We start from the raw sequence: 23,258 nt of genomic DNA on the forward strand, positions 1-23,258 counted from the left end.
AGTGCTACACAGCAGGATCCCATTGCTGATCCATCCCGAAGGCAACATTCTGCATCTATTTACCCCAAGCTCCCAGTCCCTCCCACGCTTTCCTTTTCCCTCTTGGCAACCACAAGTCTATTCTCAAAGTCCATGATTTTCTTTTCTGTGGAAAGTTTCCTTTGTGCTGTATATTATATTCCAGATATAAGTGATATCATATGGTATTTGTCTTTCTCTTTCTGACTTCCTTCACTCAGGATGAGAGTCTCTAGTTCCATCCATGTTGCTGCAAATGGCATTATTTTGTTCTTCTTTATGGCTGAGTGGTATTCCATTGTGTATATATACCACATTTTGCTAATCCAATTATCTGTTGATGGACATTTGGGTTGATTCCATGTCTTGGCTGCAGCGAACATGCCAGTGTGTGTGTCTTTTTTAAGGAGAGTTTTGTCTGGATATATGCCCAAGAGTGAGATTGCTGGGTCATATGGTAGTTCTATGTATAGTTTTCAGCAAAGCATTTTTAAAGGCACGGTAATAGAGGGGTATGGTTAGTTGGTGCAAACCTCTTGGTGAAGGAATTCTTTGTTCTTGCAGCTGTCCACATAGTTCAGGTCACCATGTTGTTGTAAACCTCCAGCAAGACAAATGTTATTTTCTGTTCTGTGAATTTTATCTCTGGATGAATGGAATCTTAAAGGTCAGAGCCTTGAGAATGGCTCTCCTGTATATTTTAGGTTATGGACAACATTGTTTTACAGAAGGTGCAGAGCCAGTAAGACTAAACACAGGCAACAGAGCACAAAGGTTAAAGCAAAAGGAACAGATCTAATATGGAGTCATATTTCTTTTTCTTTTTCTTTTAATTACTCAATGAATTTTATTATATTTATAGTTGTACAACTATTATCACAGCCAAATTTTATAGCATTTCATCCCAAACCTCCAGCGCATCCCCCACCCCCCAACCTGTCTCATTTGGAAATCATACATTTTTCAAAGTCTGTGAGTCAGTATCTGTTCTGCAAAAAAGTTCATTGTGTCCTTTTTTTTAGATTCCACATGTAAGTGATAGCATATGATGTTGGTGCCTCACTGTCTAACTTCATTTAGAATGATAATTTCTAGGTCCATCCATGTTGCTGCAAATTCCATTATTTCTTTCCTTCTAATGGCTGAGTAATATTCCACTGTGTATATGTACCACATCTTGTTCATCCACTCCTCTGTCAATGGACATTTAGGTTGTTTCCATGTCTTGGCTATTGCAAACAGTGCTGCAATGAACATCAGCATACACATGTCTTTTCAAGTCATGGTTTTCTCTGGATAGATGCCCAGGAGTGGGACTGCTGGATCAAATGGTAATTCCATTTTTAGTTTTCTGAGGACTCCCCATACTGTTTTCCACAGTGGTTGCACCAATTTACATTCCCACCAACAGTGTAACAGGGTTCCTTTTTCTCCACACCCTCTCCAGCACTTATTGTTTGTAGACATTTTGATGATGGCCATTCTGGCTGGTGTAAGGTGGTACCTCATAGTGGTTTTGATTTGCATTTCTCTAATAATGAGTGATGTTGAACATCTTTTCATGTGTTTTTTGGCCATCTGTGTGTCTTTAGAGAATTGTCTGTTTAGGTCTTCTGCCCATTTTTTGATGGGGATGTTTGTTTTTTTTTTTTTTTTGGTATTGAATGGTAGGAAGTGTTCAGAGATTTTGGAGATGAATCCCTTGTCAGTTGATTCATTTGCAAATATTTTCTTCCATTCTGTGGGTTGTCTTTTTGTTTTGTTTAGGGTTTCCTTTCCTGTGCAGAAACTTTTAAGTTTGATTAGGTCTCATTTGTTTATTTTTGTTTTTACTGTCAATACTCTTAAGAGGTGGATCTGAGAAGATGTTGCTGTTTTGTTTATGTCAGAGAGTGTTTGGCCTATGTTTTCCTCTAAGAGTTTTATAGTGCCTGGTCTTATATCTAGGTCTTTAATCAGTTTTGAGTTTATTTTTGTGTATGGTATTAGGGAGTGTTCTAATTTCATTCTTTTACATGTGGCGGTCCAGTTTTACCTGCACCACTTATTGAACAAGCTGTCCTTTCTCCATTGTATATTCTTACCTCCTTTGTCATAGATTAGGTGACTGTATGTATGTGGGTTTAATTCTGGGCTTTCTATCCTGTTCCACTGATCTATATTTCTGTCTTTGTGCCAGTACCATATGGTTTGGCTGACTGTTGCTTTGTATTATAGTCTGAAGTCAGGGAACCTGATTCCTCCAGCTCCACTTTTTTTTTTTTTTTTTCCCTCAGGATGTCTTTGGCTATTCTGGGTCTTTTGTGCTTCCAGAGAAACTTTAAAATATCTTGTTAGAGTTCTGTGAAAAATTTCCTTGGTAATTTGATAAGGATTGCATTGAATCTATAGATTGCCTTGGATAGTATAGTCATTTTTATAATATTGACTCTTCCAATCCAAGAGCATGGTATGTCTTTCCATCTGTTTGTGTAATCTTTGATGTCTTTCATCAGTGTCTTATAGTTTTCAGAGTACAGGTCTTTTGTCTCTTTAGGTAGTTTTACTCCTAGGTATTTTATTCTTTTGGATGTGATGGTAAACAGGATTGCTTCCCTAATTTCTCTTTCTGATCTTTCACTGTTAGTATATAGAAATGCGGTCGATTTCTGTGTATTGATTTTGTATCCTGTGACTTTGCCAAATTCACTGATGAGCTCTAACAGTTTTCTGGTAGCGTCTTTAGGATTCTCTAGGTATAGTATCATGTCATCTGCAAATAGTGATAATTTTACTTCTTCCTTTCCAGTTTGGATTCCTTTTATTTCTTTTACTTCTCTGATTGCCATGGCTGGGACTTCCAAAATTGTGGTGAATAATGATGGTGAGAGTGGACTTCCTTGTCTTGTTTCTGATCTCAGAGGGAATTCTTTCAGCTTTTCACCATTGAAAATGATGTTAGCTGTGGATTTGTCATATATGGCCTTTATTATGTTGAGGTAGGTTCCCTCTGTGCCCACTTTCTGAAGTTTTTTTTTTTTTTTATCAGAAATGGGTGTCGGATTTTGTCAAAGGCTTTTTCTGAGTCTTTTGAGAGGACCATATGGTTTTTATTCTTCAGTTTGTTAATGTGGTGTATCACACTGATTGATTTGAGGATATTGAAGAATCCTTGCATCCCTGGGATAAATCCCACTTGATCATGATGTGCAATCCTTTTAATGTATTGTTGGATTCAGTTTGCTAGTATTTGTTAAGGATTTTTGCACAATGTTCTTCAGTGAAATTGGCCTGTAGTTTTCTTTTTTTGTGGTATCTTTGTCAGGTTTTGGTATCAGAGTGATGATGGCCTCATAGAATGAGTTTGGGAGTGTTCCATCCTCTGCAATTTTTTTGGAATAGGTTCAGAAGGATAGGTGTTAGCTCTTCTCTAAATGTTTGATAGAATTTGCCTGTGAAGCCATCTGGTCCTGGACTTTGTTTGTTGGAAGTTTTTTAATCATAAGTTCAATTTCATTACTTGTAATTGGTGCATTCATTGTTTCTATTTCATCTTTGGTTAGTCTTGGAAGATTGTACTTTTCTAAGAATTTGTCCATTTCCTCTAGATTTTACATTTTATTGTCATATAGCTGCATGTAGTAGACTCTTATGATCCTTTGTATTTCTGTGATATCCATTGTTTCTTCTCCTTTTTTCCTTTATCCTCTCACTTTCAATTTGTATGTGTCCCTAGAAGTGAAGTGGGTCTCTTGAAGACAGCATATGTATGGATCTTGTTTTTGTATCCATTCAGCCAGTCTGTGTCTTTTGTTTGGGGCATTTAGTCAATTTACATTTGAGGTAATTATTGATACATATGTTCTTATTGCCATTTTTATCAATTGTTTTGGATTAGTTTTTGTTTCTCTTTTTCCTTCCCTTCTTCTCTTTTTCTCTCCTCTTGTGGCTTGGTGACTATTTTTAGTGTTGTATTTGAGTTGATTTTTCTTTTCTTTTTTTTTGTCTCTTTTTGGCATTTCTTGGACCGCTCCCGTGGCATATGGAGGTTCCCAGGCTAGGGGTCTAATAGAAGCTGTAGCCACCAGCCTATGCCAGAGCCACAGCAACGCAGGATCTGAGCCACGTCTGCAACCTACACCACAGCTCACGGCAACGCCGGATTGTCAACCCACTGAGCAAGGGCAGGGACCGAACCCGCAACCTCATGGTTCCTAGTCGGATTCATTAACCCCTGCGCCACGACGAGAACTCTGATTTTTCTTATTTATTTGTGTATCAATTGTAGATTTTTGGTTTGTAGTTACCCTGAAGTTTTGATATAGGAGACTATATATATATATAATTGTTTTAAATTGTTGGTCTCTTAATTGCAAGTGCATCTCCAGTGTCCTGCATTTGTACCCTCTTCATCTTATGATTTCTGATTTTGGTAGCATAGTTGTGTGTGGATGATTTCATATTTTTACTGTATATATATATATGCCTTTACTAGTAAGCCTTGTCATCTGTGGTATTTTTTGTTTCCAAGAAAAGAGTTGTGGCCTTTTTTTTCTGCCTAGAGAAGTTCCTTTAGTATTTGTTGTAAAGCTGGTTGAGTGTTGCTGAATTCTCTTAGCTTTTGCTTGTCTGTAAAGCTTTTAATTTCTCCTTCAAATCTGAATGAGAGCCTTTCTGGGTAAAGTAATCTTGTTTGGGGTTTTTTTTCCTTTCATCATTTTAAGTACATCATGCCACTCCCTTCTGCCCTTCAGTCTCTGCTGAAAAATCTGCCAATAACCTTATCGGGGTTCCCTTGTATATGTTTCTTTTCCCCAGCTGCTTTCAGTATTTTCTCTTCATCTTTAATTTTGGTCAGTTTGATTAATATGTGTCTCGGGATGTTCCTCCTTGGGTTTATTTTATGTGGTACTCCTTGAGCTTCCTGGATTTGAGTGAGTGGTTCCTTTCCCATGTTAGGGGAGTTTTTGCCTATTATCTCTTAGAATACTTTTTTCCTATCCCTTTCCCTCTCTCTTCTCCTTCTGGCACCCCTATAACATGGATGTTGGTGTGTTAAACGTTGTCCCAGAGTTCTCTGAGACTGTCTTCATTTCTTTCTTTCTTTTTTTTTTTTTTTTTTCGTCTTTTGTCTTTTTGTTGTTGTTGTTGTTGTTGCTATTTCTTGGGCCGCTTCCGCAGCATATGGAGGTTCCCAGGCTAGGGGTTGAATCGGAGCTGCAGCCACCGGCCTACGCCAGAGCCACAGCAACGCGGGATCCGAGCCGCATCTGCAACCTACACCACAGCTCATGGCAACGCCGGATCGTTAACCCACTGAGCAAGGGCAGGGACCGAACCTGAAACCTCATGGTTCCTAGTCGGATTCGTTAACCACTGCGCCACGACGGGGACTCCCTGTCTTCATTTCTTTTCAATCTTTTTTCTCTTTTCTGTTTTGTAGCTGTGATTTCCACTAGTCTGTCCTCCACCTCACTTATTCGTTCTTCTGCCTCCTGTATTCTGCTGTTGGTTGCTTCTAATGAATTTTTTATTTCAATTATTGTATTTTGCATCTCTGCTTGCTTTAGTTTTAAATCTAGTATTTCTTTGCTCAGTGCTTGCTGTAAATTATCCATCTTTGCCTCCAGTTTATTTCCAACATCTTGCATCATCTTCAGCATCATCAGGCTAAAGTCTTTTTCCTGGAGGTTGATAATCTCCAGATCACTTAGCTGTTTATCTGGAGTTTTTTCTTTCTCCCTTATCTGAGTCATAATTCTCTGTTTTTTCATTTTTATAGGTTTTTGATGTGGTCTCCTTTTTGCAGACAATAGAGTTATATCCTCTCTTACTTCTGAGGTCTGCTGCCTTGTGGCAGAAGTTGGTAAGGGGGCTTGCGGTAAGCTTCTTGATGGGAGGGACTGGTGCCTACCCACTGGTGGGTGGGGCTGATTCCTATCCCTCTGGTGGGTGGGGCTTTGTCTGTGGGTGAGATTAGAGGAAGGCTGTGTGCCTAGGGGGTCTTTAGGCAGCCTCTTTACTGATGGGTGGGGCTGTGATCCCATCTGGATTATTGTTTGGCCAGAGGCTCCTCAGCACTGATGGGCAGGGCCAAATTTTCCCAAAATGGCCATTTCTAGAGCAACACTCGCTAATGAATATTCTTGAGAACTTTTCCTTCAATGTCCTTCCCCCACAACGAGCCACAGTCACCCCCTCTTTTCCCAGGAGATCCCCCAAGAACTGCAGTCAGGTCCAACCCAGATTCCGATGGAGCATCTGCTTTGCCCTAGGACCCAGTGCACGTGAAAACCTCTATGTGCCTTTCAAGAATGGGGTCTCTGTTTCCCCCAGTCCTGTGGAGCTCCTGTCTATAAGCCCCACTGGCCTTCAATGCCAGGTGCTCTGGGGGCTCTTTCTCCCAATGCCAGATCACCAGGCATGGGGACCTGATATGGGGCTCAGAACTCTCATTCCTGTAGGTGAGTCTCTGTGATACAGTTACTTTCCAGTCTGTGAGCTGCCCACCAGTGGGGATGGGGTTGCTTATATTGCGTAATTGCCTCTGTACTGTCTTGATGTGGCCTCCTCTTTGTCTTCTGGAGTGGGATATCTTTTTGAAAGTTTCCAATCCATTTGGTTGAAGTCTGTTCAGCACTTTGTTGTAATTTTGTTGTTTTTATGAGAGAAGGTGAGCTCCAGTCCTGCTATTCCTCCATCTTCATTCCTTCTCCTAGAATGATATTTATTTTTCCCTATTACAGAACTAATGGTGGTAGTGGTGGTGTGATGATGATAGCAATGTACTCTGTATGAATGATAAGGTGATAAGGTCCTGAGAATATGTGCTGGGTGTCCCACAGATGTAATTGATATTCACTCCATATAGTAAGCATCATACCTCCATTTTAAAGGCAAGGTCAGTTTGGGGTCAACATACCGACACAACTATATATATATAAAATAGATAACCAACCAGGATCTATTGTATTGCACAGGAAACTATGCTCCATATTTTGCAATAACCTATAAGGGAAAAGAATCTGAAAAAAAGTATAAAACTGAATCACTTTGCTGTATACTTGCCTATTTTTTTTTTTTTTTTTGCTGTACACTTGAAAACTAACACAGCATTGTAAATCAACTATACTTTAATTTAAAAACAAAAGACAAGGCCAGAGAAGCAAAATAACTTGTTCAAGAATGCAGAGCTACTAAGGGGCAGGACTAGTATACAAGCCAAGCTCTTCCTCATGTGAGCTGGTATTCTTTTCTTATATATGTGCAATAAAACTTTTTGTGGGTAAGTAAGCAATGTTTTAATGATGCTCTGAGCCATGAGTTACATGGGTTCATACTTTCTGCTTTCCAAAGACTATTTCTTTTCAATCTATTTGCATATAGCATTTGGATTTTAAGAGCAACTTTGCTGAGCAATAATACAAAAGATGCCGTGTTAGGAGGATGGGTTTACTAACAGGGTTTGGAGCTCTGAAGAATTAATAAAGAAGTCCTCGTGAGAGAACTTTTGATGTGCAATTCTATAAAAATGTATTGTCAGAATGGAGAAGTACTTTGCTGATCTTCTCTGTAGCCTTGAATATTTTACAGTCTGTTATGTATTTTTCTCAGTATGTACCTCAGCCCTAAAGAAACTTTCCTATTTTTTTTTTATCCTCTGTATTCATCTTTCCACCTATGAAACATATCAGGTCCTTAATTCCTTTCACCATTGCTAAACTGGAATCCAGACAGCTTATTTCTCTTATCTTTTTCTAACTCCATAGTGGTAGATTTTCTTGTTTCTTATCTCCTTTTGAGAAATATGACTTGTAGGATACATTTTGGGGTAAGAGGAAGGAAGATAAGGCAGCCTTGGGGAAATGCAGCCATGAAGCTATGCCTTTCAGAAAGTGGCCTGTGTGGGTGGCTGCACACCTGACAGTGGCCTTTCCTCTGAACTTGACCATCAGTTTTCACGTCATTATAAGGTTGTTTGAGGGAATCACTGAGTAATGCTGCAATTCAAAGTGAATGTGTTCTCATTTACTCTTTTTTTTTTTTTTTTTTTTTTTTTTTAATGGCTGCACCCACAGCATATAGAAATTCCTAGGCTAGGGAGTGAATGCAGGCCACAACCTACACCACAGGTGCAGCAATGCTGAATCCTTTAATCCACTGCAGTGAGCTAGGGATTGAACCTGTGCCTCTGAAGCCACCTGTGCCATTGCAGTCCTGGCTGGAACTCCTCGTTTACTTTTTCTGAACAAGTACTCTCACTTCTTTTTAGATAATCTAGCCATGTTGTTTGGGATAAAGGATGAACATTTAACTTTTCTTTCTTTTTTGGGGGGGGGGCATGGGTGGGGCATATGGAAGTTCCCAGGCTAAGAGTCTGATTGGAGCTACAGCTGCCAGCCTACACCACAACCACAGCAACTTGGGATCTGAGCGGTGTCTTTGACCTACACTGTGGCTCATGGCAATATGGGATCCCAGACCCACTGAGTGAGGCTAGGGATTGAATCTACATCATCATGGATCCTAGTTGGTTGGGCTCATTAACATCTGAGCCATGAAGGGAACTCCTGAACATTTAACATTTTGACTTCCCTATTGTTACTAGATGCAGGTCTTTGTGCCTGATGCACAGTAAGGCCAAATAATACCTAAATACTGGAGTCTGGAGCAGAGAAAGGTATTTTGTGGGGCCAAGCAAGGAGAATGGGTGGCTCATGTCCCAAAAAAAGCTGAATTCCCTGAACAGTCTCGGCAAAGCATTTTTAAAGGCCAGGTAAGGGAGGGGTGTTGTAGGCTGTGTGATTCACATGCACAATTCTATGATTGGTTGATTTTTTTCCCAAGTTAATTAGCACATATTTATTAGAATATGGTATATGCTTTACACATTAATCTAGATCTGGGTGGCTACAAAAGAAACATTAGGTATGTTTCTTATCTCTAGGATAAACTCGTTGTAATTGGTTAATGAGCAAATCTTTTTTTTTTTTAATTTTCCTGAAGTTTAATTGATTCATATTGCTGTATTCGTTTCAGGTGTACAGCAAAGTGAATCACTTATACAAATAAATATATCCATTCTTTTTTTCCACGTAGGTTGTTACAAACTATTGAGTATATTTTCCTATGCTATATGGTAGGTTCTTGTTAATCATCTATTTTATACAGTAGTGTGTATGTTATTCTCACCCTCCCAATTCTCTCCCCTCAACATTTTCACCTATGGTAATCATAAGATTGGTCTTGAAATTTGTGAGTTTGTTTCTGCTTTATAAATATTTTCTTTTGTATCATTCTATTAGGGTCCACATATAAGTATATCATAAGATATTTGCCTTTCTCTCTCTGACCTACTTCACTCAGAATGAGAGTCTCTAGGGTTAGCCATGTTGCTAAAAATGACATTATTTCATGCTTTTTTATGGATGAGTAATATTCCATTGCATTTATATGTACCACATCGTCTTTATCCCATCCTCTGTTGATAAACATTTAGGTTGCTTCCATGTCTTGGCTATTGTAAATAGTGCTACAATGAACATTGGGGTGCATGTATCTTTTCAAATTATGGTTTTCTCCAGATATAAGCCCAGTAATAGGATTGCTGCATCATATGGTCATTCTATATATAGGCTTTTTTTTTTTAAGTTCTATTGAGGTATAGTTGATTTACAGTCTTCTATATTTAGTTTTTTAAGGAACATCCATACTGTACTCCATAGTGGTTGCACCAGTTTACATTCCCACCAACAGTGTAGGAGAGTTCCTTTTCCTCTACACCCTCTCCAGCATTTATTATTTGTAGACTTTTTTCTTTTCTTTTTAGGGCCACAACTGCAGCATATGGAAGTTCCCAGGCTAGGGATAAAATTGGAGCTGCATCTGCCAGCCTACTCCACAGCCACAGAAACACGGGATCTGAGCCACATCTGCCACCTACATTGTAGCTTGCGGCAATGCCAAATCCTTAACCCACTGAGCAAGGCCAGGGACTGAACCTGCATCCTCATGGATACTAGTCGGGTTTGTAACCTGAGGAGCCACAACAGAAACTCCCTCTTTTTAGACTTTTTGATAATGGCCATTCTGACTGGTGTAAGTTGGTACCTCATAGTACTTTTGATTTGCATTTCTCTAATAATTAGTTATGTTGAGCATCTTTTCACATGTTTTTTGGCCATCTGTATGTCTTCTTTGAAGAAATGTCTATTTAGATCTGCCCATTTTTTGATTGGGCTTTTTAGTTTTTTCACATAAGACACCATGAAATGTTTGTATAGTTTGGAGATTAATCCCTGTCAGAGGTTTCATTTGCTAAAATTTTTTCTCACTCTGGATTGGTTTATGGGGAGATCACAAGGTGGTTAGCATTATCAATCCTCAGGCTCCAGCAGGTCCAGGGGCCACATGCTCATGATCTTCAAGTAGTTAATTTCTTCCATTTGGTGGTGGTTTTAGCATCTGAAAAACTGAGAAAATATGCATCAGATACTATAATCTAAGTATTTCAGAAAGGAGCTTCAACAGAGGATGTGGTGGCAGTTCAACTTGCTGCATCCATCCAAAAAATATTTACGAGGTGCCTACTGGATACACAGCATGAGCTGAGAAGGATGTGACAGGTACAGTGATGGTTCTAGTCTATTTTGGGTAGGGTTGCCAGGTCAACCATGGGAGGTTTAGGATTTCAGATACACGGCAATAATTTTTAAAGGGTAGGTATGCCCCATACAAAATTTGGGACATACTTAATACTAACGATTATTTACTATGTATCTGAAATTTAAATTTAACTGACATTTGGTATTTGAATTCACTAAATCTGGCAACCTTAATTGTGGAAAACTGACATATAAGCAATCACATGACAGCGGGGTAAATGCCCTGATTGGGATGCTCTAAAATGTTCCAGCTCTTACCTCTTGGTGTTTGCAGAGAAGAAGCCCTGGTAGGGACTGGAGAGGCAGCCTGGCCAAAGGATTTGTCTCTCAGCTGATTAATCAGAGTTAGGATTGTCACAGTCTGGCCTTTGAGGGAAGGGGAAAATCAAGCAGAGTTTTGCGAAGGCACTGTATTATCTCATATATATATTAATTAAAACCCTTCCTGCTCCACTGCTACCTCCCAAAGACAATCTTCAAGAAAACCACTGATATTGACATTTTGGGTGCCTACTGGGTCAGGTATTTAATTGGCTGTTTGGTTTCCATGTCCTCTGTCTCTGGCTATCAAAAGAATGGTGAACAAATATTTATGTGTTTAATAACTAACGGGCTGAAAATACTGTATTTTTGGTGACCCAGGAGGGAAAGGAAAGGGACAAAGGGTACAAAATAATCAAACAGATTTGTTCTGTGTGTATGGGGGTGGGTTGGAGGCTTGCAGGGGGATGGAAGTAGGATTGGGGCTAGGAGAACTAAGAACCAAATATTAAAAAGCCATGTTATTTTAAGCAGTGTTAAAGGGACCAAAGTCCATCCCAACCAAAGACTTGGAATTTGTTTGCATAGATTTGACCTTGGTGCTTCAGTGTTAAGGGCCTTAAGTAGGTTTCATCCAGAAAGTTGCCTGGAGAAGGTGAATTTGAATTTGACCATCTGTTTTTTGGCCATGTCCATGGCATGTGGAAGTTCCCAGGCCAGGGCTTGAACCCTTGCCACAGCAGTGACAACACCAGATCCTTAACGTGCTGTGCCACAAGGGAACTCTGAGTTCAGCCTTAAAGTTCTGGAATTTGAGTGGGTGTAGAGGAGGAAAAAAGGCACTTCTCATAGGGAGAGTCAGACTCAATGACATATTTTTGTTACTGTGAACTCTGTGTGTGTGTGTGTGTGTGTGTGTGTGTGTGTGTGTGTGTATGTGTGTGTTAGGAGGATCAAGGGGGCTGGCTGGTATGAAGGTCAGAGAGTGTGGCGATTCAAGACGACTCCCAGATTTGGAAACAGAAAGGTTATTTTTTAAGTGATTAGATTTCAGACTCAAGGAGAAAGCTAAAGGAATTCATCTCACCAAACAGAAAAACCAATAATTGGAGTTTTCTGGGGTAGGTTGGTAAAAGTAGGGCAAAGCAGTGGTTTGAGTTGAGATAACATCTTGGATAGCTCAAGAGCTGTCCCACTTTTGACTGAATTACTCAAGAATTCAGAAAATTTCTTCACAGAAGTTATGTTCTTACAATCATATTCTGCCAGAGGCTTCCAGCAGGTGGTATATTAGGAAAAATATTTACATAGAAGAAGATAAAGAGTCATTTTATTTTGCTCCTAATCCATGTTACACCTTAATTGCCTTATGGAAAAATCTTTTTAGCTTGGTCCTCTTTCTTGCATGGAAATATAGATCATGAGTGTTGGAAAATTGAAGTGCAGACTTCTGCCGCAGCAGGAAAATGCATTATTGTTGAGTTGGTTGTTTTATTAGAGATTTCTGCAGAGGCTGAATATCTTTATCGAAAATTCACAGGAAAGCCTGAGGCCAAGATCTTGAAAAATGAGAATTCTTTATCTGGAATCTCTTTAGATATACGGCAATAATTTTTAAAGGAGTGAGGAATAATTTAATAAAGAATTATTAAATTCTTTTGCTCCTTTACTTTCTGTCTTATCTTGCTAGTTATTTTAGTGCAGCTCTGTATAGTCATACTAATTTTTACCCATCTATGGCTTTTAATCATCCTTAATTCAATACACAGAGGGAACTTGTTTGATTTTTTTTTTTTTTCCTGTTTGTGAAAATCAGGAAGGGTAGAAGATTTTTCACCCAAATACTCTTTTTACTGAGAAGAGGGAACAGTGCTCCTAAATTCCCAGAAGAAGGTAATTTGGAGAATCTGGACTCTAAGGAGTGTTTCAATGGAGGTATTTTCTCTGCATGTTGATTTCCCTTCTTGTAAATTCTCTTTATTGCAGAACCACAGACCTTGAAAGGGTCTCTGGAGGATGCGTAGGAATGGCTTGTTGCCTCAGGCTTGCACAGACGACAAGAATGGTGTGAAGCAAGAGTCTCAGCCTGAACAGACCATTCCAGGAAGGGCTCCATAGACCTTTATTGTTCATGTATTTAAGAAGTTCTGTTAGAGATGGGCTGCTAACTTTTGCTGTCAACATTTATAGCCAGTTACTAAATCATCCTTAAAAGCTCATCACAGATCCATTTCTAGAGATGTGTGTGATCCAACACGGTGGTTTTTTTTTTTTTTTAATCACGTTCTACTTTTTTTAACGTACACTTAAAGTACATAAAACCATATATTCATGTTTTCAAAGATTTGCATCTTTGTTAGAGTGAAAATTGCATATATGCATTTTTCGATCTCTTTCTTTGTTAGTCTTTGTGTATAATATGAAGCTTGTATTTACAAAGGCAAAGCACACGTGAAGTAGTCACTGTCTGGTTAATTCAAGCTTATAAGCACTTTGCTTGACAAATACAAATAATTGAGGAGAATTGATGTTGGGGAACTTGTAGTTCCCAGAAAATTTCTTTAAATCTTTTTTTTTTTTTAATAAGGAAATCATTCCTTGTGTTTAATCTGATTATAGAAGGAAAATGATGAAGTTGGCTTCCAGCATCCCTAGCCTCTTCTTCTCTGCCAAGTTATTTTCTACTTTCAAGTATCCAGTGCCCCAGGGACCTCTGTATTCCAGAGGTCCTCTGTTTTCAAATTAGCGACTAGAAAGTGTCCTGCTAGTAGGCATTTACATCATAGGGTAAATAAGGTGAAATTCGAGGAGCTGCTTTAAGGGGCTGTGGTTATTTCAGGCTTTTCCATTTGTAGAATGTCTTTAGACATTTCTGGTGTCTCTGAGCAAGAGAGGGAACTGCTCTGGGGGCTGAGGACTCCTGAAATCCCATCTCACAACTGGCCTTGCTTTTCCACTGCTCTGAGTCAGGGAGGGAAAACTACTTGTGGAGTCCTATTTACTAGTTCTAAGAATCTCAAAGCTATTTCTTGTTCTGTGGTCACAGTCCAGGTATACATACAACTCTTTACTAGATGGCAGGCACACGGAGTTAACTCAGTTGACTCACGGTGATCCCATGGAGGATAATTATTATCACCTTATGTAGAGATGAAGAAGCTGAGGCAGGAAAAGTTAAGTAACTTGCCCAAGGCCAAGTGGGTGGAGCTACTAACTGGGTGGAGCCAGGTTGAATCCAGGCAGTCAGTTGGGCTTCAGAACACCTGGCTTAGCTGCCCTTCTAGTAGCTGACTACTTTGATACCTTTAACTTCTTTGCTCATGACTGTTATTTTTTATTATGTTGCATGGTTTCCAACCTTTTCAAAGTGTTTTTTACCCAAACTAAATATCATCCTATGGTGAGCGTCTAGTCTCGGCTAACCAAAGGATTAGTTCCCAGTCCTTGCATGTCAGCTGCCATTACTAGAACCTACTGTCATTGACTGAATTGTTCTTACACATAAGCCTGAGTTCTGCTGACCAGAAGGAGATGACATATCTAATTTTCAACTTTTCCAAAAAGGCATCTCGAACCCCACTATTAGTTTGTGATCCATGATGATCTGTTCCGTCCAATCTATTTTTTTTAATGGCACACCCATGGCATATGGAAGTTCCTAGGCCAGGGATTGAATCTGAGCTGCAGCTGCAGCAATGCTGGATCCTTTAACCCACTGAACTGGGCCGGGGATTGAACCAGCACCTCTGCAGTGACCCAAGCCTCTGCAGTCAGATTCTTAACTCACTGCACAACAGCAGGAACTCCTATCTAGTCTATTCTTAATACCTCTGGTTTTGCTTTACATCCCCAAACCTTGTACAGCAGGCATTGGCATTTGCAGACATTAGAGTATGGGGTTTTGTGTGCGTGTGTGTGTACGTGACCCAGATAGGCGGTTATTTGTTGTTTTACTGAGGCAAATATTTGAGTTTCAAAGACTGCAAGGCTAGTGCACAGAATCAGTCATGCAAGTGCCTGTCTTATCCTAGAATCATGTGGTATTTGCAAATTTGCGAATTTGAAAAGATCTGAATAATCATCCCTCACTAATATCACAAGACACTGTACTGAAATCACAGTTTTCTAGTACATTCTGTGGTTTTTTGTTTTTTTTTTTTGTCTTTTTTTTTTTTTGCAATTTCTTGGGCCGCTCCCGTGGCATATGGAGGTTCCCAGGCCAGGGGTCGAATCGGAGCTGTAGCTGCCAGCCTACACCAGGGCCACAGCAACACGGTATCCGAGCTGAGTTTGCTACCTACACCACAGCTCATGGCAACGCCGGATCCTTAACCCCCTGAGCAAGGCCAGGGATCGAACCCGCAACCTCATGGTTCCTAGTTGGATTCGTTAACCACTAAGCCACGACAGGAACTCCAAGTACATTCTGTTTTTAATGGACTATTTTTCAAAAATATTTACCATTGCTTTTTTGTTGCTATTTTTATATGCATCAACTTTTTTTGAAGTATAATGTATTAATATGATCAGGGTGCTGTAACAAAATGCCATAGACGGGTGGCTTAAGCAATAGCTGTTTATTTCTCATAATTCTCATAATAGCTGTTTATTTCTCATAATTTCTCAGGCTGGGAAGTCTGAGATCAAGGTGCTGACCCATTCAGTTCCTGATGAGAGCCCTCTTCTTAGCTTGCAGATATCTTCCTCACTCCTTACATGGCTCTCCCCCCCCCACCCAGAGAGAGCTTTTCTTATAAGAGCCCTAATTCCACCATGAGGGCCCCACCCACATGACCTCATCTAAATCTAATCACTCCCCAAAGACCCTATCTCCATGTTCCATCACATTTGGGGTTCGGATGTCAACATATGAATGTGTGTGTGGAGGACACTATCCAGTTCATATAACAAATACTGTTACAAGTATATAATTATAAGTATATATAGATTGTAAGTATACAACTCGAAATATTTTCACAAGGTGGCAGCACCCGTGTAACTAGTGCCTAGATCAAGAAACAGGATATTACTAATACTCTTCCTGCCTTAAGGGTAGCACCATTCTGGCCTCTACTACCATTGATTAGTTTTGCCTGTTATTGAGCTTTTAACTATTCTGTGAAGAATATTCATAGCAGCAGTCTTCATAATAGGCTAAAACTAGAAGCAATTAGGTGAACATATGTACCTTTCTAGCTGGCTACAGACCTGCACATGGGGTTACTGAGATGTAGATTCATATACGTACGTTCAGCTTTACTGCCCAGCAGCTTTCCAAGTTGGCTGAACCAATTTACATCCCCATCGGTTTGAGAGTTCTTATTTTTCCTTATCTCCACCAACATTTTATATTGTTATTCTTTTTCATTTTTTAGTTTGTGGTTCCCTGATGGCTAATGAAGTTGAGCATCTTTTCTTTCTTTCTTTCTTGTTTATGACAGTTGTTTTTAATTAAGATTCCATGACATTTAAGCAGCCCAACTCAACTTTGTGTCATCTGAAGGACTAAAGTGCATCATTTTAAGGCCAGCTTTCATTTTAATGGTACTCTATGGCGCTTGGGCTAACACCAAACCACCAGTAATTATGTTTGGGATCTGGTTTTTGACCATTGAGGTGCTAAACCATGTCTTGGTAGGGAATTGCTAAGAATATCATGTAGAGGTAACTGCATTTCTTGGGGATGTTAGCTCTAATTTCACTTCCTTTATCCACATACCATGTAGACCCAATACCATGATTAAAGGGCTATATAGGCCCTCTCGTCCTGGTTCTTTGCGAAGGTGTGTAAGGTTATTTTAACCTGGTGTTTCTCTGGGTGCCTTTCAGATTGATAGTTTGAGGGTTTTTTTTTCCTGTATCTCCATAGGAATTATTGTTGGAGAGATGAATTTATAGTTGTCATGTTTCTTCCTACCTTCCCTGGAACTGTCGGGGCAGTAAGACTGTTTTTTTGGTAGAAGCCTGGAACATGAACTGCTTTTAGTGTTTCCATTGCCATTGCCCGGGTCCTTGTTCTAAAATAGTGCTTCCTCCTTTTTGTTGTGTCTGTTTGAAAATCTCAAGTTTTTCAGATGACCAGTATCCTTTTGGTGCGGTCAGTTTGCTGTAGTCTACCAACAGAATTGACTATGAAATTCAAAGTGAAGATGCTGACTCTTGCCAGGTGTGGCTTCAGGTGTCCAGCTGGTAATCCAACAGAGTGTTACATAACTTTCTCCTCCAAAGGAGCCACTGTAATAACACAGGTTCCAGGGAAATTTGAGTTTATTTTAAAACGGCATGTTGGAACCACTTCGGACTTTGGAAACTACATGTTCAAACACGTGAAGTTGTCTTTCCTTAACAAATGTGTTATTTGCAATGCTTTTTATTTGGAATATCTCTTCTTAAAAATATTGGTCTTAATATAGTTTCATAACTTGCAAGTTTAGACTTCTCTTTGAGTTTTGTGTTTAGATTTGCTATCACAGAGTCATGTTTTTAACTTTCAGGAGAAAAACAACAAATTGAATGACCCAGTCTTTCCCTACCAGGTAGCTTTTTGGACGTCTGGGATTTGAAAAAGTACTTCACCTTGATTAGAAGTGTGTTCTTGTATTCTCTATTAACCAAGCACCAGATAATTATAAGGGACATCTTCTAGGGGTGAATGAGCTTTGTAGGGGTGGCTGATTCATTTGGGGATCCCTGCCGAGACAGTCATTAAGAGACGCGAGCCAGCGAGGAACTGCTCTGTTTGGCGTGGAATCAAGTCCACTTTATTTCTCTTGGACCAAAAAAAACTAGAACCACTCGCACGCATGCATGCGCTTGCACGTGCGCACATGCAAACAACAACAATGAAGAGAGGAGTCTGCCTGCCAAACCGTCTAGGCTTTAATCAAATGCTTCTTGGAAAACTCCATGCTCTACAAGCCATCTCTGCCACCCTCTGACCCTCTTGACCCATCCTGGTTCCACGGTGGACAGCAGGTTTGCTATTAGAGCTCCGTTGGATCTCTTGTTACTAACTTACACCTGTGGTTCATTTTGATTGTCCTGCTGATTGGCGTGCTTATGTTCACCTGTAGTAGTCATGTGCTTGTCAGAAGAGTCCAAAAAACACGGCACTGAGTGGGGGTTTTCACTGTGGATTCAGAGATCTGAGACTTTTTAGGTAAATAATTCTCAAGCAACAGACAACTTTTGTAAGATGAATAAATATGGCAATTTAGATGTTCATGAGCTACTGTAACTCTTTTCTGCATTGTGCTTTGCAAACATGTTTTCAAATTTTCCTCTTTCCCATGGCCCCTTAAATACTTGGAAATAATTGATTTTAGGTGATTAAACATAGCTTCTCCAACTTATTTATTTAGAGAGTGTGTCATCTCAAATCACATTTTTCAATTTCAAAGAAATAAAACAGAATTTGCCTTCTGAAGTAATTTGTTATTAGCCAAGGCAATAGTCTGCTTAGGTAACATTTTTTTCAATTTTTTTTCCTCTCTCTCTGTAGACCACATGGAAATTTTCCACTTGGAAATTCACACGTTGTTTCCTCTTGGTTTATCGGTAGGCAGAAGGTAAGAAGACAAATTAGCTTGCCTTGGGTTTATCTCTCAGTTACTACATGGAGGGAGGGGGGAAACTGGTTTAACCTTGGCTGCTTGATAGTGGATCTGAAAGTCTAGTATTGCATGAGAAGTCCCTGCTAGATAAAATGTAATATTGGGGTCCCATCTCCAGTGACTGTGGTTTAGTAGTTCCGGGTGGGCCTTGGCAGTATACGTTTTTGAGCAAGCACCCCAATAACTCTCATATGCATGTTTCAAGACCTCGTGATGTGGAGTACTGATCTAGGTCCTCTTAGAACAGGATGGAAGTTTGCTGAAGCGGGGACAAGATTGGCCATTGTGAATGATACTAACATTGTGATTAAGAGAACAAATGTCTCTTTAGATCTAAAGTCCTAAGCTTTTTGTCTTAGGCTGAATTCCCCAGGAGGAGAGCCTAGACTGGTATTTGGGTGTATGTGATGCATTGGCGTGGTCTCAGGAAAAAGATTATAAAGGAAGTAGGAGAGCGCAAAGTAAGGCCCTAAGCAAGGGTGTGGGTTCAGCCGGAGGCTAGCTTTACTCGGATCCCACAGGGAGCTCTGCGCGTGAGTTGTACCACATGGCATATCCCACCCTGAGGAAAGAAGGCTAGCTTTTGGTACCTTTTGACAGCCAGTCACTGGCTGTGAGCTACCCTGGGATGGGAGATAGAATCTTCTGGATGAGCAGAGGGCAGATCTCCAGGGAGAAGGCCTCTGTTGCCATTAGCAACCAACCCTCATGGCCACTGGGGAATGGATGCACCAGCCAGGTAAAAGGGACCGAGAAGAGTCACCAACAGCATCCATTGTGTTATGACACCGTAGTGTCACATGAGAGGCATTTCACACTATGGCTCCTGTTCTTGGTCACCCTGGCCACTCTTGCTGCTATAAGCTTGCTACTCTTAAGTTTTTTGTTTGTTTGTTATCATTACAAGGGAAAACATGGATAGCAAAAATATTTGGCTTTTTGCTTTTTAGTATTTCCCTTCTTGTGCTTTAGTAAAAATTGTCATCCTGCAGCAAAGTGTAGATAATATGGCAGCATCCTTTGTCAATTTTGTCTCCTCACTTGAAGAAACAATGACTTTGAATACTGAATTATGGGTCCTTAGGCTGTAGTGAAATCTTAATGTGCTTTACTCAAAACTTCCTTTGCAGATGAGTCCGTCTCACGCTTCTTGTAATGAGATTGCTCGTGGGGGATGTTCGTTTGTTTAGGACTTTCTGTGAGAAATATGCTGTTCTGGAGACTATTGAACTGGTTGTCATTGGTTACTTGGCTTTATTAAATAAAACAGCCTCTTCTCAACTACCTTCTGTGGAACATTAGTGTCTTTTGTACTGTATTCTATAGGAAATAAGTCCTATGGTCAAATAATTTTGGAGGGGAGGTGTTCTGTATACTGTTTCCTTCTAGGAGATTCACAGAGCACTTTGGCCTGTTAGAAGGTTCTCCAGACCCTGCAGGAAAGAAAACTGTTTACTCTTGCTTGGCTGATCGATTCTCAAACCTACCTGCTCATGGAGATGCTTGTCATCACTGCCTCCCTCCTTTTTATTTTTTCAGAATACACATTACCAGTTTACAGGACTAATGTTCCATAGTACACAGTTTGGAGAATACCGAAATGAAACTTTATTCCTCATCATGTATTACCAGGGCTTTCTGAGCAGCGAAGAACCAGTTCCACTCTTTTATGTTGTAAAACCGGTCTCGACGCCTTATCTACATGCAAGGCAGGTGCAAAGCAGATTTGGGGATCAAAGTAGTCTCTGGAGAAAAAGGATAGGTTATTTGTTTGTCATGCTGAAGGGGCTGTAAAAACAGTAACATACTTAATGAGGCTTCACTATGGATATATTAGTCTCCATAAAACATTTTATTTAGCCTAACCTACAATTACTTAATGGCCAGTGAGTTTCATAAACAGCTAGTCCCCAGCCTCAAACATATATTAAGTGTCTGTTCTTTTGTGGAGTGAGTTTGCCAGGGAGAGTCATGCAAGATTAAAAAGATAGAACATTAAAAATTCAGCCAAGACACACCAGGGCTGCCCTGATGATAACAACTACGGTGTGATGTTTCTCAGTTCATATGGATTCCCCATACTGTTCTCAGTAGAAGATAACCCTGCTATTGCCCAATACTCTTTCATTAAAAAATTATTTGCACAGTCATGGGTGTATGGCATTTCTTTTTTTGCTTAAGACAGACCCTCGGTGAGTTGAATTTTTCTAAGGAATTTTGAATTGTAAGAGACAGAAATGAATGAATATTTATTTAGAGGAAAAATATTGAGTCCTTACATTTCCTACAGCACTTTGAAGTTTGCAGAGGGCTCCCTTCCCCCTTCCTCAACTATCACTTTTGTACTTAAACAAAACCTCTGTGAGACAGTAGTATTACCAGCACCACAAAAGTAGCAGAGGACTCTTGGAAAGCTGGCCAGAGCAGCCTTACAGAATTCAGAAGCTTTATTTACATTCACCTGAACCGTTATCCTAAGTGACAGGCTCTCTGGGGTTTGCTTTCTTGCACTGTAAGAAAATTCTAGAAGGAAATCACCACGAGATTTTTCTCTTCTTTGTTCTTCCTTCCTTCCTACTTAGTTATGTTCAATCAACTTATCATCTAGACTCAGCCACGAGCTTACTGTGTGTCCTGATCCATTGCTTAGCAATCGTTCCCTCTTGGATCATGAGAGGTGGTAAGTTTCTAGGATATGTGTGTGAGTGCATATGTGTGCAAATGTGTAGGAATTGGTGAGGGATGAAGGACTCAGAGATCATCTTTAGACAGAGTCCTGTGTTCCCCACCCAGGCGTGTGGATTTTCTCTAGTAAGAAGGGTGAGGAGGCTAGGATCTCGGATGCCTTGGGCAACGTGGAAGAGGGCTTGGTACAGCAGAGGCTGTTACGGTGAATATGGGGGTCAGAGGATGAAGGTCTGGGAAATGGATGGAGCCAAGGCAATGGAGGGGATTCCTGAGGTGGAACTGACCAGTCTTGGAGGTAAGGGAGATACAGCAACTCAAGATATTGATGAGGCGTCTAATAGAGGTGGCCAATAGTGCTGTTATCAGAGAAGAGAACAAGAGGGAGACAACTGGGGTGGTAGCCTAGGGGGCGGCGGCGGGAGAGTTGAAACGATAGAAGCCACTTTAGGATGTGATGAGCTTGAAGTGAAATGTTTAGGTAGCTTGAAGTAGCCATCCACATTACAGAGAAAGAGAACAAAACCTGAGATTTAGAGTTAATGCTCGACAGTGTGTAAAGACCTGGACGCACAGACCAAAGTATCTAGGAAGAGGGTGGCACCAGATTGAATCAGCCCACATGACTCACACATGTTAGAAATGTCATATGTATATATATATATATGTATTTGGTCTTTTTTTTTGCCATTTCTTGGGCCGCTCCTGCGGCATATGGAGGTTCCCAGGCTAGGAGTCGAATCGGAGCTGTAGCCACTGGCCTACACCAGAGCCACAGCAACGCAGGATCCGAGCCACGTCTGTGACCTACACCACAGCTCACGGCAATACCAGATCCTTAACCCACTGAGCAAGGCCAGGGATCGAACCCGCAACCTCATGGTTCCTAGTCAGATTCGTTAACCACTGTGCCACAATGGGAACTCTGGAAATGTCATATGTTTTTACAACGTGTAAGGCAACTCCATTTCATACCGAGCACTCCTCCTTGTAGTCTGGGGGAAAACCTAATTTCGTATCTTTGATTTTCCCTTCCTGAGGCAGTGCTGAGACATCAGGATGCAGAGTGGTGATCTGGTCCTTGGTCACCTGTTGGGTAGGTTATTTGCCAAGGCTTGCCATCATTCCTACTAGATCCTTTTTCTCTGCCATGGCTGTGCCATGAGATGCCACTTGTTGTTTTGTCTGATGAGCTTCAGCTCCACCCAGCTCTTGGGCTTGGAGTTTTGCTGTCAACCTTTTGGGAGTGTGAGGGAAGCATGGCTGCTCTGGGATCCTTTGGTATCGTTCGTCTTTCCTCTCTGAGTTTTAGCCCAGGGACCTCTCTTTCTAGGGCAGGGAAGGAAGAAAGGATGAAGCGCCCTTCCTCTCGCTTCTCACATACCCTCCCCTCTTCTCCCCCAAACCACCACTTCTCTTAAGGGCTTAAACATGTTTGTGTGTGTGTGTGTGTGTGTGTGTGTGTGTTGGGGGAAAGGCAGACAGACTTGCTGGTTATTTGCTTATGGCCCTGATGCATGCCTCCTGGTAGCTGTGGAGGATCACGATGGCTACCACACTGAACTGGGAGGACGGAAACAAACAAATACAGATACAGAGAGAAACAAGAGTAATATCTGAAAATACCATCTAGCTACAGTGTTCAAGTAAGAGGAGAAACCAAGCAGGCTTTGGGCTACAGAGTATAGAGACAAGAGAGAACAGGAAGATGACATCCAGGGAAGAAGCCAGAAAGCTCCCAGAGAATGCAACAAAAAGCACCACTCTCAGGATGTCGAGATGCAAGACATGGCCCCAGCTATGATGATACCAGGACATGCCAGAGGAGGGCAGGCGAGTCATAGCCCGGGGCTTTAAAGTAAGCCTGTGGAGTTCCCATTGTGGCTCAGAGGTAGCAAACATGACTAGTATCCATGAGGACTCGGGTTCGATCCCTGGCCTCGCTCAGCGGGTTAAGGGTCCAGTGTTGCTGGGAGAGCGTCAGTGTAGGTTGCAGATGAGGCTTGGATCCCAAATTGCTGTGGCTGTGGCTGGCAGC

At 40.8% G+C, this 23,258-nt stretch overlaps 1 protein-coding gene across 14 annotated transcripts in view; it reads left to right on the forward strand.

Moving 5' to 3' along the window:
• Positions 1 to 23,258, forward strand: part of SPACA1 (sperm acrosome associated 1) — a 302,933-nt gene that overhangs the window by 103,179 nt on the left and 176,496 nt on the right. For 12 of the 14 annotated variants that reach the window (XM_084967606.1, XM_084966793.1, XM_084966844.1 and 9 more), the window contains one exon: positions 18,424 to 18,490. The gene's annotated coding sequence lies outside the window, so the exon portion shown is untranslated. Of the gene's footprint in view, positions 1 to 5,779; positions 5,879 to 18,423; positions 18,491 to 23,258 lie in introns of all 14 variants that reach the window. The other 2 variants (XM_084966901.1, XM_084967744.1) reach the window with 1 other exon arrangement.

Source organism: Sus scrofa, chromosome 1, assembly GCF_054392235.1.
Source record: "Sus scrofa isolate SSC_HxYL_T2T_F1_AM1 chromosome 1, Sscrofa_HxYL_maternal_Yorkshire_Landrace_v2.0, whole genome shotgun sequence".
NCBI classification, from domain to species: domain Eukaryota; kingdom Metazoa; phylum Chordata; class Mammalia; order Artiodactyla; family Suidae; genus Sus; species Sus scrofa.